The sequence below is a fragment of the Mustela erminea genome, chromosome 2 (assembly GCF_009829155.1).
Source record: "Mustela erminea isolate mMusErm1 chromosome 2, mMusErm1.Pri, whole genome shotgun sequence".
Lineage (NCBI taxonomy): Eukaryota > Metazoa > Chordata > Mammalia > Carnivora > Mustelidae > Mustela > Mustela erminea.
The window spans coordinates 149,669,776-149,689,894 of NC_045615.1; the positions used below are offsets into that span (position 1 = coordinate 149,669,776).

The 20,119-nt window shown below is 36.5% G+C and overlaps 1 pseudogene; it reads right to left on the minus strand.

Moving 5' to 3' along the window:
- Positions 1-19,311, minus strand: part of LOC116582704 — a 52,460-nt pseudogene extending 33,149 nt beyond the window's left edge.
- Between the last annotated feature and the right edge of the window lie 808 nt (positions 19,312-20,119).

Consider the following 20,119-nt stretch of genomic DNA (forward strand, 5'->3'; position numbering starts at 1 on the left):
ATTTCCTAAATAAGTGAGATATGTTATTATATTGCATTACAAAGTTTTGGTGAACTTTCTTGATTTGAGTTTTAAAACAAATCATTAAGCACAATCATATACAATGCATGAGAATGTAAGAGATATTGATTTGTGATTTAGACCAGATTCTGATTTCAAACACTAGTTTAAAAAAAAAATAAGTCCTGGGTAAGTTATTATTTCTGTACGTTTGATCTTAATTATAAAACAATTTGATGATGACTAAGGCCATTTAGAATTTATTTCTAAATTCTAAGACTCTAATATTAAATCAGAAACCAACGGCATAAAATAGGCCAAAGCAATGCAATAAAGTGGAGGTAAATATAAAAAATATGTAAATAAAAACAAATGTGTGATTAAGTCATGAGGACAAAGATCTCATGAATGGTATTAGTATCCTCTTAAAGGAGGTCCCAGAAAGATCTCTGGTCCTTCCACTATGTGAGGACACAGCAAGAAGTTGGCAGTCTGCAACTCAGAAGAGGGCTTTCACTGGAAGCAGACCATACTGGCATCTTGACTTCTGAATCGTGTGAAATAAATTTCTGTTTTTTTAGAGATTTATTGATTTACCTGAGAGAGAGAGAAAGAGAGAACACACATGCGTAAGCTGAAGGAGGGGCAGAGGGAGACGAAGAGAGAATCTCAAGCAGACTCCCCACTAAGCACAGAGGTTGAGGCAGGACTGGATCCAAAGAACCTGGGGTCCTGACCTAGCCAAAATCCAGGCCAACACTTAACCAACAGTCATCTAAGCATCCTAAGAAATAAATTTCTACATTTACATTCTACAGTCATTCTAGTCTGTGGCATTTTGTTATAGCAGCCTCAACCAGACTACAACAGTGATGTTCCAGCTAACATCTCTGCATGTGAGCCACTTCAAAACAATGCCTTAAAGCAACAGTTAACAATTGTCAGCAAAATATTAAGACCTTGAACGTACAATGTGGGAAGTACTCATCAGGGAAGATTCATTCTGGCTGATTGTGGCCTGAGTTGGGATGGCCTGATTGGGAATTGGAAGAATTGTTGTGGAGATGATTCTCTCAAGTGGTTTGCAAGTTCTTCCTGCCTGACCTTCAGCATGGGGGCTGGAACTCAAAAGTGAGCATCTGAAGACAACCAAGGGGTTGGTATTGCATTTTAAGATATGATTTTGGGAAGTTATAAAACATACTTTTGCTGTGGGCACAGGCCTATCCAGATGCTAGTGGAATGCAATAGAACCATCTCTCCATAGAAGGAACATGACATCTCATTGCGAGAACAGCCCATGGAATGTGAGAATTGTTTTGTGGCAATCCTAGAAAATAAGATCTGCCACAGAGGTTTAGCTGGGTGTTTTTTTGATAGAAAAGATAGGTAAGAAATTTCAAAAAATAGATTAGCATGGACAAAAGCATAGAATAGAGGAATATTTGGGAAAATGAACTTTTCAACAAATATTTTTAGTATTTCAACTGTTCTTCATTACATAGTCATAATTTTTTAAATAACTGTAAAGATAAATGGGTACATATTACAAAATTTTTTTTTATGGTGTGATAGCCTCACCTTCTTTAGCAGTAAATATACACTTAATAGAATTTATCTTATTTTGGGGTGCCTGGGTGGCTCAGTGGGTTGAAGACTCTGCCTTCGGCTCAGGTAATGATTCCAGGGTCCTAGGATTGAGTCCCACATTGGGCTCTCTGCTCGACAAGAAGCCTGCTTCCTCCTCTCTCTCTCTCTCTCTCTGCCTGCCTCTCTGCCTATTTGTGATCTCTGTCAAATAAATAAATAAAATCTTAAAAAAAAATCTTATTTTGCAATATAATTTTATTAAGTGATGGATGTAATTTTTATGAAAACCCCAAAGGAGAAATTAGAGAAAACGAAATAACTCTGCTTAGTAAAAATATATGGAATAATCTGATTCCATCAGGGCTTTCCTATAAAATAGAATACAAAATGATTAATAAAGTGGAACATTTGAAAGTTTGAGAAAGTATAGTTGGACTTAGGAAGGAAGCAGAAGTGGTACTGTCTTTTTTTTTCTGTCTTCTTAAGTTTAGACAAAAAGCATTCGTCTCTACAATACATGGAGTTGTTTGTAGCTGCACGTCCCCCAGATAATCAATATATGTAGGAGGTGTTTTGTTCTTATTATTGACCATTTTTATCCAATTTATAGCTTTGAAAGCATGTAGATAACAATGTCAGGAGTCAGCCAATTAACGACAGTTTTATAACATTTTTCTTATTTAGAACATGATAAAATGTTGAAAATAAATAAAATGTCATATGAGTGTTTGGGGTTTATCTTTTTTTTGGAATGCATTTTTATCTCCCCTATTAAGTTCTCTGTTTTCTAATATTTGTTTTTAAAACATTTTAAATGTTTTAAATGATTAAACTGTAGTAGCTCAAGCTTTTTGTTTTTTTTAATTAACATATAATGTATTATTTGCTTTAGGGATACAGGTCTGTGAATGATCAGTCTTACACAACTCACAGCACTCACCATAGCATATAGCCTCCCCAATGTCAAGCTTTATTTTTATTTCGCAGCTATATTATATGGCAGACCTATCAAAAGAGGAGTGGTTTTTCCACAAGGGATATGAATATTGGTTTTTCACAAGTGATAGGAATTTTAATGGCACTCCCACTAATACACATACACATACACCACACGCACAGGTACTACAGCAATTTTCCTTAGTGGCAGAGATTTGGTTTGAATCCTCTAAGAAACAGATGTCCAGAGAGAGTAGGATGGTGTGAGATTAATTGCAGGAAACTCCCGTGAAGAATAAAGAGTGGAGAAGGAGTAGGTGAAGGTAGCCTTCAGATCCTAAAGCAGTCGGACATGTGTAACAGGAGAGGATGAATGTATGAGAATTGGGTAGAAAGAGTCTCGAATTTCAGCAAAATTCTGAAAATTTCAGCGAGGCTAATGTAGACACCAGAGACAAAGTTCCCCATGATTCAAGTCTCAGGAACCATCAGAATGAGTCAATGCTGGTACTGCAGCTGTGCTAAATTACTGGCTGGGAATAGCCCCGGGAATGTGCAGGCTCAGGGTGAATGCCACTGTGGGTCTCGAGGGCCAACAGCTGGTGCTGTCAGTCATTGATACCGCACAGCGGGCATTCGCAGCAGTGCCTGTTCATGGCTGCTATGGGAAGACATAATAAATAGGTAAATGGTAGAAGTGACACTAGAAAGAAATTTCACTCAAAATAGCATCATGACTCTGTGGACTTCCTACCTCAAATTCAGAGGCAGATGTTTTTTGGAACCATGCTCATGTGTAAGAAGCAAAATACCTGAAAATAAGGATCAACTGATGACAAAGAGGGAAACAGAAAACATTCTAACGTAGTAATTCACAATAATGGAGTTCAGAAACATGAGCAAATCCTATTACGACGTCTGGCAGCTAATACAGACAAGGAAGGGGATCAATGTCAGGAGTGAGAAGGGGACTAAGTGTCACGTGTTGGAGTAAAGATGGTCACCAAGTGCTGTGTTACATCAGTAGTTTGGTAATCTGTACCTAGCAAAACTTGTAGTAAGGTATGTCTGCTCATAGTTCCTTTCAGTTTTTCCCAGCTCTAGGCTGGCCTGGGAAGGAAAAACAAAATATTAAATAAATAAATAAATAGATAGATAGATAGATAGATAGATAGATAAATAGTATTTCCCTGGGTTCCGTGGACCCTGCAAGATAGAAGAGCTTTGCATTTCAGAATGCTAACCACTTTTCCAGTGAAAGTAGCTTAGCAAGGCTGCCTCCTCACTCTAATTGCTAGAACTTTGGAGTTTTGTTAACTTTGAGGCATAGCAGGGCTAATGTTTATGACAAATTTTATTTTTTAATGTATTTTTTAATAAGGATTTTATTTATTTATTTGACAGAGAGAGCGCACAAGCAGGCAGAGTGGTAGGCAGAAGGAGAGAGAGAAGCAGGCTCCCCGCGGAGCAAGGATCCCAATGGAGGACTCGATCCCAGGACCCTGAGATCATAAACTGAGGCAAAGGCAGCCACGTAACTGACTGAGACAACCAGGTGTCCATTTACGACAAATTTTAAATATTTCTTTTTGTAATGTACATAGCTTTCTTCTATTTCATAACGGTGAAGTGAGCTTTTTCAAAATGTTTTTGTGGGGTGCCTGGATGACTTAGTTGGGTAAGGGTCTGATTTTGGCTCAGATCTTGATCTCAGGGTCCTGAGGTTGAGCCCCGCTTCCAGCTCCATGCTCAGTATGGAGTCTACTTGACCCTTTCTCTCTCCTTCTGCCCCTCCCTCTGGTCTAGCAAATAAATAATAAAGTCTTTAAAATAAATGAAAATTTGGTTGCTATATCTTTTTTTTAAATCTTATTAAGTTATCACTGACATGCAATAGATTCAGGTGTACAACAGTGATTCAACATTTGTATACATTGTGGAATGGTCACCGCAATTAGTCTACCATGTGTCACCTTAGAAAATTAATACAGTATTGGGGCACCTGGGTGGCTCAATTGGTTAAGCCAATTGATTCTTGATTATGGCTCAGGTCATGATCTCAGGGTCATGAGACTGATCCCTATGTTATGCTCTGCACTTAGTGGAGAGTCTGCTAGAGATTTTCTCTCTCGCTCTCCCTCTGGCTCTCCCCCCACTCATGAGCAGCCTTTCTTAAATGAATAAATAATTTTTTTAAAAGAAAGTTAATATAATATTATTGGCTATATTCCCCACGCTATATTTTATATTCCCATGACTTATTTTAAATTTATATTAGCCTTCGGGTATTTAAAAGTCAAGTGGAAATTCTTAGATGAAGCAAGCTGACATGCTGTATAGGCAAGTCAGGCTGGTTTGACCTTATGGTGATCAAGATATTCACCTGCTTATTATGATCTTTCCCCAGATCATGGTAAATCCTGTGATTAAGGACATCTCCTTTGCATGGGATTGCATTCTATGTGCATTAGTTTGAGAGGATACCACAGCAAAGTACCACAGACTCTGGTTTTTAAACAACAGGAGTTTATTGTCTCACAATTCAAGAGGCTAGAAGTCCAAAATCAAAGTATTAGTAAGGCTGCTTCTTTCTGAGGTTGTGAAGGAATTACCTGTTCTAGGTCTCTCTCCTTGGCTTGTAGATGGCTGTCTTCTACCTATGTATCTTCACATAATCTTCCCTCTATGCATGTTTCTGTATCCATATTTCCTCATTTTTAAACTCATCAGTCATATTGGATTAAGACCCACCCTAATGACCTCAATTTAACTCGAGTACCTCTGTAAAGACCCTATGCCCAAATGAAATCACCTTTTGAGGTACTGGGGGTTAGGACTTAAACATTTGAGTTTTGGGAGAGATACAACGCAACTCATTAATACTAAGTAACTTTTCCACTGCAAAATCAAGCCATAGTATAAGAAGTCACATCATGATTGCTGTCTCTGTTTCCCCTTTGGGTTATTATAGATGCTACAAAAAGTAGAGTGTTTTATAAGAGAATGAGGAAAGTCAGATTGGTTGGTCCTAAGATTTTTCCCCGTCAGGATAAAGATTGTTAATTGGTTGTTAAGAAATGGGATGACTCAACAAGTCAGGAAATGACAGATGCTGGCGAGGATGCAGAGAAAGGGGAACCCTCCTACACTGTTGGTGGGAATGCAAGCTGGTGCAACCACTCTGGAAAACAGTATGGAGGTTCCTCAAAATGTTGAAAATAGAACTGCCCTATGACCCAGCAATTGCACTACTGGGTATTTACCCTAAAGATACAAACCTAGTGATCCAAAGGGGCACGTGCACCCGAATGTTTATAGCAGCAATGTCCACAATAGCCAAACTATGGAAAGAACCTAGATGTCCATCAACAGAGGAATGGATAAAGAAGATGTGGTATATATACACAATGGAATACTATGCAGCCATCAAAAGAAATGAAATCTTGCCATTTGTGACAACATGGATGGAACTAGAGTGTATCATGCTTAGCGAAATAAGTCAAGCAGAGAAAGACAACTATCATATGATCTCCCTGATATGAGGAAGTGGTGATGCAACATGGGGGCTTAAGTTGGTAGAAGAATAATCAATGAAACAAGATGGAATTGGGAGGGAGACAAACCATAAGTGACTCTTAATCTCACAAAACAAACTGAGGGTTGCTGGGGGGAAGGGGGTTGGGAGAAGGGGGTAGGATTATGGACATTGGGGAGGGTATGTGCTTTGGTGAGTGCTGTGAAGTGTGTAAACCTGGTGATTCACAGACCTGTACCCCTGGGGATAAAAATATATGTTTATAAAAAATAAAAAATTAAAAAAAAATTAAAATGTTTCATACAAAAGCATAGTATTGAAGGAATGCAAGGAGGTACTCGAGAGCAGGTAACCTATCTTCCTCTAGAACTGACTTTGGAACCATCTGAGGAGCTCCCAGATTTATTGACAAATGGGTAGTATCTTATGAACAAATCTCTATTGACCAACCAAATTCTCTTGGTGTACAGATGGAAGTTCCAAGGTGGACAGAAAGCATGCTATCAGGAAGACCACTGCCCTATAACCAAATGTGGACAAACTGAAGAATGTATAAAAAGCAGCTCAGTTGGCTTCCTGGCATGTTTTTTCCTTGCGGTGAAAGAAGAATTGAGTAAAAAAATGACTCCCAAAGTCAGACTATATTCCAGTTTATGGGGTTTTCAATAAATATTTTTCAACAGATGATGCTGGAAAAACTTGATAACCATATTTTTAAAAATAACATTTATCCTTACTTTAAAACAATTATAAAATTAACCTAAATGTATCATAGATAATAAATGTAAAAGCTAAACTGTGAAACTCATAGTGGATAGAATAATATATGATATCACCGTAGACAAGACAAAGCACAAACAAAAGATGAAAGGAAAACCTGAAAACTTAAAAAAACATTTTCTCTTCAAAAGACTATGCTGATTCTTCTCCTACCCACTTAAGGCCCCATGTTGCATCACCACTTCCTCATATCAGGGAGATCATATGATAGTTGTCTTTCTCTACTTGACTTATTTAGCTAAGCATGATACGCTCTAGTTCCATCCATGTTGTTGCAAATGGCAAGATTTCATTTCTTTTGATGGCTGCATAGTATTCCATTGTGTTTGGGAGGGAGACAAACCATAAGTGACTCCTAATCTCACAAAACAAACTGAGGGTTGCTGGGGGGAGGGGTTTGGGAGAAGGGGGTGGGGTTATGGACATTGGGGACGGTATGTGCTTTGGTGAGTGCTGTGAAGTGTGTAAACCTGGCGATTCACAGACCTGTACCCGTGGGGATAAAAATATATGTTTATAAAAAATAAAAAATTTTAAAAAATAGAAATGCAAAAAAAAAAAAAAAAGACTATGCTGAGAAATGAAAATATAAGCCACAGCATGGGAAAATATTTATATGTAAACCATATATCTGATAAAAAAACATTGCACATAGTACAAAGGGACTCTTACAACTTAATAATACAAATACATTTTAATAGTTGAAAAAATTTTAACAAATACTCTACAATATATGTAAATGGCCAATAAGCACATCAAAAAATGTTCCACATTATTAGCTATCAAATAAATGAAAATTAAAATAACAAGTACCAGCAAATGGTCATTAAAATTTAAAAGTTTCATAATATTAAGCACTGACAAGGATTTAGAAAAGCAAACTCTCATACCTTTCTATTGAGTATTTTATTTATTTATATATTTATTTTAAGATTTTATTTATTTGTTTGACAGAGAGAGGGAACACAAGCAAGAGCAATTGGGAAATGGAGAAGCAGGCTTCCCGCTGAGCAGAGAGCCTTACACAGGGCTCAATCCCAGGACCCCAGGATCGTGACCTGAGCTGAATGCAGACACTTAACCAACTGAGCCACCCAGGTGCCCCTCTGTTGAGTATTTTAAATGATACAACTATTTTGGAAAAATCTGGCACAATATTATTTTTTTTCTTTAAGATTTTTTTATTTTGGGGGATGAGGAGCAGAGGGAGAGTCTTTTTTTTTTTTTTTTAAAGATTTTATTTATTTATTTGACAGAGAGAGAAATCACAAGTAGGCGGAGAGTCAGGCAGAGAGAGAGAGAGAAGCAGGCTCCCGCTGAGCAAAGAGCCCGATGCAGGGCTCGATCCCAGGACACTGAGATCATGACCTGAGCCGAAGGCAGAGGCTTAATCCACTGAGCCACCCAGGCGCCCCAAGAGGGAGAGTCTTAATCAGACTCCATGCTGAGCTCAATCTCATGACCCTGAGATCAGGACTGAATTGATGCCAGGCTTGATGCCATGACCCTGAGATCAGGACTGGAGCTGAAACCATGAGTCAGACGCTTAACCAACCACACAGGCACCCCGGTACATTCCTATAAAGTTAAAAACTCATCTAAAACATAACCAATTATTCCAAGCTGCGTGTTCAGCCAAAGTAAGTAAAAACATATATGCACATATAAATCTGAACATGAATGTTCATATCTTTTTCATAACAGCAAAATTTGAAGGCAATTTAATTACTCATTAATGATGAAAAGATTAAATAAATATAATGTATTCATATAGTGAAATATTACTCAGTAATTTTAAAAGTACCAAACAACACAACTTCATGCAATAAAATTCGTGCAAGAAAATGGATTAATAGCAAAAATTTTATGTGGAATGAAAGATGCTAGAATTAGACTATATAAAACATATAATTCCATTTTTATAAGGTTCAAGAAAATACAAACTAATATATATTAATAAAAAATGGATCAGTAATTCTTTGAAGCCAACAGGGCGAAGGAGAGAGTAAACTATAAAGAGACATGAGGGAACTGTGGGAAGGAACAAAAACATTCTTATTAGTGATTATGTGTACAATTTAAGGATTTGGGCAACGTATTAAGTCAAAACTCATCAAATTCTAAATCCTCAAATCAATGAAGTTTACTAAAATAAATTGGGAGAAGCAGGATCCTCACTGAGCAAGGAGCCTGATTTAGGACTCGATCCCAGGAATTTGGGATTATGACTTAATCCAGACCCAGAGCCTAACCCACTGAGCCAACCAGGCATCCCAAGACACTGTCTTCTATGTACCTAATGTAATATGGCTATTGGGCAGAATGAAAAAGAGTAATGCTAGGAAGCAACAACCAGGGTATTCTTTTTTTTTTTCCTTGCCCAATTTTATTTTATTTTATTTATTAATACATAATGTATTATTTGCTTCAGGGATACAAGTCTGCCAAGCTGCAGTTTTTATTTAATATTCATTGGATCATCTCAACTTCTTTTATCAGTTCTCTTGTCATTTAGAACCAAACTTCTCTTAAATTTCTCATTCTCAAAAGTTTTAAGCCATCTTTCAATTTCAGTATACTGTACATTCTTCATTCCATCTGGTGAAATATTGCTATTATCTCAAAAATACCTCTCTACATTCTAATTTTAAAGTATTTAACATACAGATAAGTATAGAAACCTCTTAAACAGTGTTCTTCGAGCGTCTTCTCTGCATTTAATTTATTGTGCATATTGTCGTAGAAGACCACTTCAATCTTGTCATCGCCAATAATGACAGCCTAGTAGGGGCAAAATCAAGTCAACATCATTCTGCTTACCCAGATATACTCTATATTTCCATGTACTTGTTTAACTCATGACTCAAATTTACTTCAAGAAGTGTAACACTGAGGCGAGTTTTGGCATGGGCTATAAAAGTGTAAATACTAGTGAATGAGAAAACAGGCATACATATATATGTATATATATTATATATAGTATATACTATATATAGTATATAGTATAGTATATATATGTATGCTTGTTGAATATGTATGAATATATATACATATATGTATATATTTCTGTATAGTATATATACTATACATATATAGTATAGTAGACATATAGTGTATATATACAGAAATATATACATATATGTATATATATTCATACATATTCAATAAGCATACATATACATACATATATATACTATATATATGTATATATATTCATTCTAAGAAATGAGACACAAATGGGATTTTAGAAAAATCAACTCAAATCTTGAGCATTGTCATTTCAAATCCACTCTAAGGCCCCACCACTTAGAGAACCTATAGTTTTTTTGATGTCTCCAATAATAGAAGTCTTATAATCACTTTGACTTCTAAGAACAGTGTCATTTCAGTAATTAAAATGTTTGGTCAGCATCTTTACAAGTAATTCTGTGCTCTGATCCAGTGTAAAGCTCTCTTTGCTCCCCTACTGTTCCCTACTTTAGGCAGGAAAATGGCAGACGAGATGTGGATGTGGACAGACTTTTTGTTTTCCCAGCAGATTCATGCTTCTCCTTTACTGTAACAACAGGGTCTGCTTCTGGATCCTCTGGGCTAGGGTGAAGGGAAAGTCAAAGGTAGGAAAGACTTTCATGGCTGGGCATCCCAGCAATCTCTCTGTAGCCTCGCACAGTAGCCTTCTCGGTGAGGCACATTCTCAACACTACTTCCTTTCCCTTTCCCTTTAGGGTGATTCCATGAGCTCTTCTGAATACCAGCCCTGGTGCCTCCAGAGGTAGCTTTTTGATATTGGTAGTTCTGCCCTTGAGCTGGCTGCCTTCCTTAAACGACCCCCTCAGCTTTTGCATCTGACAATAGTTGTCAGCCTCCTCCTAATGGGAGGCCCTCTGGACAGATTGCTTTTCTAAAAAGAAAATGAACTCAAGAAAGCTGCAGCCTCAACCTAATATTTGGTGGAAATATATTCTCAGAGTGCCAGGCTAGGCCACGAAGCCACAACATTACACTTTTAATCATTTTAGGCCCTTTGTTAATACTGGCATCTCTAAGCCCCCTTAAAATGTTGGATCACACAAAAAGCTTTCCAAAAGTTACCTTTGATTAATATTCTCTCACTTGGTTTGAGTTGAAGGAGTGTCATCATGGAAGCAAGAGCTGCTCAACAAGGCACTGAACCAGGATGCCTGGTTGGTTCAGTCAGTAGAGCATGCAACTGTCCATACACCCATACACCCATACTGGGTGTAGAGATTACTTAAAAATAAACTCTTAAGAGAAAGGAAGGCACAGAATCTTATAAACTGTCTCCAAAGAAATCTTCTTTCTTCACCTCTTTATACTATTTTAATGTTTAAACATGCACTTTAGCTCTAATCGACAGACTGTCTTCAGTAATGTATACTTTTGCATATCGTAGTGCATGACTGTATTGTTTTATGCAGACCATTGGAAATCCAGGCACAAATAGGATATAAAGAGTTCCATTTCAATACTGTATCATACAATGATTGCCTGGGTGTTTGCATTTTAGGATAATAGGCTCTTAAGTCTTCACCAAGCGTAAAAATTAATCAGAGTAAAAATTACACTTAAAATACTGTTATATCATCCTTAAAGTATCTTCCATATCAGTTACTCTAATTTTTCTGTAATCGAAGTTTCTTTATAGGCCTCAATTAATTTTTCTATTTTTTCTTTAAGGATATCAGTGAAGCTATCTTTTTCCAGCAATCTTAATTACCTAAGCAAAAACTTTTAACATTTTTTCAGTAACATTCAAGCTCTTAAAAAACATTCTTTCTGTATGTTTTAATCAGTGAGCATTGGCAATTTCAAGCTTGATTACATCTAATGTAGGTTTCTGTGGCCAAGGAGTACAACAGTCTGCAGAGCACCCATCCCCATGATTTCCTTCCCTCTCTTTTAATGGGAATAGCTAAATATAAAAATATATGTCATTCATGCATCAAAGTAGTCTCATGATAAATTTCTGTTTAAATGTGTCCCATTGCCAACATAAAATCCCAACTTTTTATTTTGATTACAATGTGTACTACAGGGGTGCCTGGGTGGCTCAGTCAGTGAAGGGTCCACCTTGGGCTCAGGTCTTGATCCCAGAGTCCTTGGATCAAGCCCCACCTCTCAGTGGGGAGCCTGCTTCTCCCTCCTGGCCCCTGACCCCTGCTCCTGCTCTCTCTCTCTCTCTCTCTCTCTCAAATAAATGAATAAAAATAATATGCAGGATCACAATTGGGTTCTTCCCCGCCTCATTGACTACACATGTTCTACCCTTCATCGTACATGGAATAGGCTAATCTATACATGTCTCTCTCTCTCTTTTACTTATTTATTTATTTTTATTATAATTTTTTATCTTTTATAAACATATATTTTTATCCCCACGGGTACAGGTCTGTGAATCACCAGGTTTACACACTTCACAGCACTCACCAAAGCACATACCCTCCCCAATGTCCATAATCCCACCCCCTTCTCCCAAACCCCCTCCCCCCAGCAACCCTCAGTTTGTTTTGTGAGATTAAGAGTCACTTATGGTTTGTCTCCCTCCCAGTTCCATCTTGTTTCATTTATTCTTCTCCTACCCAGTTAAGCCCCCATGTTGCATCACCACTTCCTCATATCAGGGAGATCATATGATAGTTGTCTTTCTCTGCTTGACTTATTTCGCTAAGCATGATACACTCTAGTTCCATCCATGTTGTCGCAAATGGCAAGATTTTATTTCTTTTGATGGCTGCATAGTATTCCATTGTGTATAAATACCACATCTTCTTGATCCATTCATCTGTTGATGGACTTCTAGGTTCTTTCCATAGTTTGGCTATTGTGGACATTGCTGCTATAAACATTCGGGTGCATGTGCCCCTTTGGATCACTACGTTTCTATCTTTAGGGTAAATACCCAATAGTGCAATTGCTGGGTCATAGGGCAGTTCTATTTTCAACATTTTGAGGAACCTCCATGCTGTTTTCCAGAGTGGCTGCACCAGCTTGCATTCCCACCAACAGTGTAGGAGGGTTCCCCTTTCTCCGCATCCTCGCCAGCATCTGTCATTTCCTGACTTGTTTATTTTAGCCATTCTGACTGGTGTGAGGTGATATCTCATTATCATCTCTCTTTTTTAAACATACCCCTATAAAGGCTTTGTACACAGATAGTGTCCTCTTTTTAGGAGAACAAAACTACTCATCACCAACATCTAGATTTTTACCTGTAGCTCTCTCTGGTCATTCAAGTCTTAAAATTGTCCTTGAATTTTCTTGACTGTTCATTATAATGAACCTCTATCCCTCTCTATTACATTAACTCTCTCTCAAATTACCTTCCTTTTTGATGTCTGCACATCTTCATTTCCTTTTACACCCATACCCACTTGTAGGTCACATTATTTGGGACAGAATGCTTGTCTGATTTTTTTTTTTTCCACTAAATTCCTAACACCAAGGAATATCTATTTGAACTAAATTTAATATATATTTTTTTCATAAACCATAATATTTTTGGCATGTTTACACTTAATTTTTCTTCTAAGCAAATGTTTTTATTTTGACTGAATCTCAATAGAATGCAAAATTTGTAATATGTTTTTATGTTTTAATTTAGAAAAGGTAAGATGAAAATAGGCTTAAATAATTAAAAAAACAGATTTTAGCACAGATTAATTTGGGGTTAATATTATAAAAGAATAAAAATGAAAGAGTAAAAAAATAAAAGAATGATGGTATGAAAACCTTATTATTTCTCCATTTTACACATTAGATATGCTTATCAATTTGAAATATTTACTTAGTATGTATGATTTAGGCATTCAGAATGCATTCCTAGTATTCGCATTAACATTTTCATTTTACCTGTTCTTGTAACTGAAAATTTAAAGAAGGCCCTGAACTCTGACTTCAGGGAATGAAAAAACACAGTCCTGTTCTGAGCCAATTGCTTTTGAAATTTCCAGTGACCTTAAAAATTGGTAAAATATTAGTCACCTGTCCCATACAAAGCCTTGCAATACATTTTATTTTTTTTCCTGTGAAAGCTGTAAAGGATAGCATTGAACTCTTCCTTCCAGTTCTAAATGAAAGACTACGTGGTTATCGGACTTAATGTAATCACGTCCTAAAGAAGTGAAACAAAGAGGTAAGGAGAGATCTTTTAAGTCCTAGTGATATGATTTGACACCTAGATTGTACCTGATGCTAAATAGAACCATATATGGTTAAAGCATATGGGACAAGACTTTTTTCTTTGATTAAACTAACTCGAATTTCATTTTTCATTCCAGCAACAGAAAATAGCCTAATCAATATTATAATGATAATAAAGAAAGAAAGAAGATAACATGGCTATACCAGTCATCTCCATTTTTGCAAATGTCTTGTTAAAAAAGCAATTAATTAGTTCTGAGAGCTTACATTGCTATAAATATTATAATAACTATTTTAAGTGTGCATTTCACTGAATTTTGGTAAAAAACACTTTGATGAAGGCATTAGTATTATCTATAAAATCATAAACGAATAAATTAATGCTTAGAAACTTTAACCTGACAAGTCCAAAATAAGTAAACAGCTGTCCTTATACTAATATTTAGAAATATTTGGTAAAAACATTTTGTTTTTAACCACTGTTACATAACTGTTTGGATATCAAGAATATCTTTAATTTTGCTTTTTTTATTTTTAAATTCCACACCTGTTAATAGTTGAATATTTTAAGTAGAATATTTTAAGTAGAAAGTAAGTAGCATTTTTTTACTATGAAGTGACAATTAAGTGATGAAATAAACATGACTGTCTCATGAAATTGTTTAAAATATAACTAAGCATTTCATTTATTCTCCATTAACTTTGTTGTATGTTAAAATCATGAAAATCACATTACTTGGCATTATTGGGAACCCAGAGATAAATAAAGCTTTGATCCATTCTAAGAGAATTTAAGATTATTGCAATACAGGTCTAGAGATAGCAATGGCTCTAAGTATGTATTTATCTCACATACCTTATGTTTCTTATTATGATTATAACATTTGTTAGATTTATAGGATTACTATGGAAGAAAGTATAAAGTGAAAAGTAAATAAGTGATACTTTGAGGGCTTAAAAATGTTGAGTCGTTCAAGAGATTTATAAATGTTTTATAAAGTAAACTTGTTGTGAGTCTCCCAGAGAGCATTTACATGTGTTTGCTGTGCTGATGGATGTCTCTAAGCTTGAGTAATCCAAAGGTGAGAGGCGTATGTAGTATTGATCCATGCCAACAGATCAAACTAGCGAAAATTTTAAGGTCAGAGACGGAGCCTGGGTTAGAAAAGTCAACCTGAATTCATCTGAAAAGTTTCCACCCAAGAAAGCTCTTGCCAGATGGTCTAGGAGCCCCAGTAGCAACAGTGTGTGGGCGGTGAACTGCTAGAAAGGCAAAAGGCTAGTTGAGAGTTTGACCAGCCAGCTGCCTTACTCTCCCTGTGACAAGGTTCCCATCAAGTGGACTCGTCCAGGAAGAACAGAATGCCCTCATCCACGAGAGAGCTTGGTAACTTTTAACAAAACAACTGGCAAGTCTGGAGTGAATGGGAAACCATCTTAGATCAATTCTAGCGAATGAGAGTATTTCTGTACCTGTGTTCACTTGATCTCTTGATCTTACCTTTGGATTTAGGCTTGAGGGACCATGAAGTGCCTATGAGGCAAACGTCAGATAGCCACAATGGAGTCAGACTTAATCTGCCTTTGTTGTTTGTCAGAGTTCCTATGCTGCCTCATATAGTCAATCTTATTTTTTTTTTAAATAAACATAATAATAGGAGCGCCTGGGTGGCTCAGTGCCTTAAAGCCTCTGCCTTGAGCCCAGGTCATGATCCCAGGGTATTGGGATCCAGCCCGCATTGGGCTCTCTGCTGTGACCTCTGTCTGTCAAAAAAATAAATAAAATCTTAAAAAATAATAATAAGAGCAAAACTTATGTATCTTTTACCATGTGCCAGATATTGTGTCAGGTGTGTTATATTAATAATTTTGTTTAATCCTCACATCACACTCACAAGATCGTGTCCTGACTGATTTATCCACGATAAAACTGAGGTTCTGAAGAGCGAAGAGAAAAGGCGGGGGCGGGGTGGGGGGCAAACTAAGAAACAGGTTTAATCGTTTAATCGTTAATTAATCGTTTAATTAATCGTGTGTGTGGAAGGGTATGGTGAAAAAGATGACTGGGGATTAAGAAGTGACTTGTGATGAGCTCCTTGTATTGACTGGAAATGCTGAATCGGTATATTGTACACCTGTATATTGTGTGTTAAGTAACTGGAAATTTAAATAAAAACTTCTAAAACTAGTAATTAAAAATTTAAAAAAATATTTTCAGTGAAAAAATATTTCTGGTAAAAAAAAGAAATATTTTTCTAATGTCAGGCTCATTTGAAAAGTTACAGTGTTACACCACCACCCTCTGGTGGACATAAGTAGAATATTTTCTTTCTACTTTGAAAAAATAATTTTTTTGCTGAAGTTAAGATGTTTTTTTTAATTGATTCTAGTTGACTTTTATCAAAAACAAAACTTTTATCCTTTTTTATTTAATTTTATATCTAAAACAGTACACATATGTACATGCACATGTAAATTTATTTCACTGAATAATTTATGTAAATGTAATAAATGATCATCTCAGAGTTTTAATCTATTTGTACACATTTCTGTTGAACCTGCTCCCACCATGTTACTCTAATTCCACATATTTTCCATTTTGCCAGAAACCTCATGTCCACTTGCTGTATTAGGAACGGGCATCTTTATAGTAACTCAGTTCATGAAACAACATTGATTTCCTGTATTTCATTTTCTCAGAACTCTACTTTTTTTATATAGACATAATTATTAAACCATTACCTAATGGTCTTAATGTGTGCTGCTTCACAAGGGAGACATTTCAATTTTAATAATTACGTCTTAAGTGAATTAAAAAAAAAAATCAAGCCTCAGAGTTTGACAATTTAAATAGAAAGCAATATGACTAGAATATATAAATTAAATACATGTGTATAAAGAGGAATGTCTTTAAAGAAAGTAATTTATGAACATACAAATATAGGAGGTTTAGAGCAGTAAAGACAAACATAAAACATACAAACCATATTATGGTTAGATATTCATATTTATTCATCCTATATAACTGCAACTTTGTATCCTCTGACTAACATTTGATTTCCCCCTTCTTACCACCCTTGATAACAAATTCTACTCTCTGGTTCTACATATTCAACTTTTTAAATTCCACGTGTAAATGAGATCATGCAAGGGTTTGTTTTCTTTCTGTGTCTTATTTCACTTAGCATAATGAACTTGCCAGTGACTTGGGGGAGGGGAGATTCCAAAACTTAGATAACCAAAGAAAGTAAACAAATGGGACTTAATCAAACAAAAAAGCTTCTGCACAGCAAACAAACAGCAAAATGAAAAGACAACCTGCAGATTGGGATAATATATTTCCAAACCGTATATCTGATAAAGAATTTTATCCAAAATATTTAAGAATACAGATAATAATAACTCAACTGCAAAGAACAATAATAATAACCCAATTAAATAGACAACAAGAGTAGACATCTTTTCCAAAGAAGACTTACAAATGGCCAACATGTATATAAGAAGGTGCTTAACATTACTACGTATGAGGAAATGTAAATCAAAACCTCAATAAAATACCACCTCACACCTGTTAGGATGATCTAGCACTCATGAAAGACATTAGAGTAAGTAATTGGGTGTTACGTGGCGTACAGATAGAAATGAAAACATAGAAATTACATACAATCATCCAGAGATTGGAGAGCAAACAAGAAGAGCTTTTCAAGAGGAGTCCCTCCCAATAAAAACATTTATGAAGGCGATGCTTGCAGCCCACTGGATGTGTCCTATTTGGCCAAAGGTAACCACAGAACCAAACTCTGAGTCAATGTGAAGAAAACTAGTCAGAGATACAAATACTAGAAAGTGTTGGCCATCGGAGGCCATGGATGAAAGGTCTACATTAGAAAAATCAATCTACTGCAAATAACAAATCTCTGCTGTAGAATTCATCGTTGTTAGTTAACGAGGCTGAAGATGTCCTAACTGCCTCCTTTCACAGTCCGTTCTGTTGTCTTTGTTCTTATTCTAAGAAAAGATTCGCCACCATGCACTTGGTTTTAAAGGAGAAAAAAATGCTTTATTGATATTTCAAAAATCTAACAGAAATAGAAAAAAGGGGGAAATCTCATATAGTGAGGGCAATAGGAAGCAGTAAAGGAGAATAAGACAGTTACAGCAAATCGGGTCCTTACAGCATCCAACCTCTTTAGCTGAGGAAGCTGCAAGAAGACAACCAGTCTGGAGTGATACTCAGGTGATACTTATAACTGATCATCCCCATAAGGGCCAAAGAGCAAATGACAGGGTCTGAAGTTAAACATTTGTTTGCCTAAGTGCAATTTGGAGCGAGCTGTGTTCTGTGCTAATCACATCTTTACATCTTCAGGGAACCTGGGCTAGATATGCTTGCCTCCCTTCCCAGATTCCATTCATGGGGACCAGCCCAGTCTGGAGCTGGAGGGGATATAAGGCAAGATTGACAGGTCTTGGCATCTGGATCAGAAGGGCCAATGCTGACCTAGAGGGCATCTACTATCAACCTAAACAGCTTCCAAGGTCACTTATGCAGCACAAATCTCACAAACAACATTTTTTAACCTGCCCGCATAAGTGCAGGTCGGGTGATCCATTATGCAGGAGGAATCACAGAAACTATCCGTATGATAACGGTTCTCAGATAGGAACTCAATTGGTTCCTCTTCTAGTCAGAGACCCCAAATTTGGTTATTGAAACTTCTGAACCCTCCATGGTCCTGTCTATTCTTTTTAGTGTAAATTTTCCCTTGACTTAGACCATTGGAAATATAATTAATGAATGGAAGTTCAGAAAATCCCCTGAAATTCAGACCTGGTTGTTCCTGACCTTATTAATAGCAGCAACCATATTTCCCTTTGCTGATAAGCATCAAGAACTCCAAAGAGAAGAGAACCCCTTTCTTTACTTCTTGATTCAATGTGCCAAAGCACAAAATGGCATGGTGCCAGTTTCATGTCCCTGTTTAGCAGGATTTATATTGTGGTCCCTGATAGATGCGTACCTCCCCTTGGAAACCAAAATCTCCCAATGAGAAACACTCAAAAGTTTCGGGGGGAGGAAGCAGCAAGTCTGTGGGTGGTTATTGGGTATAATGGCAAGAGGGTTTCCTCTTACCTCAACCCCTTGACTCACAGATTCATGTATTCTAGCTATCGGACAGATAGTGCCCTATATTGGTTGCTGATTCAAAGTATCCACTTTACCTTTCAAGATAAAACTCCAAATCTTCATGGGATTCCTTCTGAATGGGTGATGTAACTGGAGCCCATTCTCGTGTGTTATTGGCCATTCCACCATTCTGTTAGGCTGGGCACTTCTGAGAGGTAGTTCTAGTCTAAAGGGAAATCAGGGTAGTTCATGAAGGCAACTGCTATACGGAAGCATGAAAAGAGAACACGTGAGAACAGAGTTGGAAGTTGTAGAGGAGTGGAAAGTATCTAAACACTTGTGAAATGAAGAGACTTGTAGACAATGTGAAGAAAGTGGCATTGCATATTGTGAAAACAGTGAGCACAACAGCTTTTCTAAGGTGGAGACAGACACTTGCCTTCACCCATTGAAGGATAAGTAGGGTGTGGGGGGCTAAGTAAGATAGAAGCTCACATGTCTTCTGTCAGACTGAATGCCATATGATGCTAAAGGCATGTGAAGACTTAAAATTTATGATTTAAAAGCAAGTCATTAGACACAGCCTACGCTTAAAGAATAAGAGTTAAGCTCCAACTTTTGGAGAAGGGTATGAATATAAATTATTTGGAATTCTTCTGGATAGGAGATGTATCTCTTCTCCATTTATTTCTTTAATTTTTCATTAATATAAACTCATGGATATATATTTTATATTTTGAGTTATAATTCACTGCTGCATTATTTATACATTTGTTTCTCAAATTTCCCTAGCTCTAGCCATTGGAGATATTTTCACTGGGCTCCTGTTTTCCTTTTAGGTACCCTAGTTTTCTTCTTCTTCTCCTCCTTTGTTTTTTGTTTGTTTGTTTTTGTGGTTTTTTTTTTTGTTCGTTTGTTTTAAGTTTTTTTGGTGTTTTGTTTTGTTTTGTTTTGTTTTTGTCTTTCCTTATTCTATGATAGTTCAATAT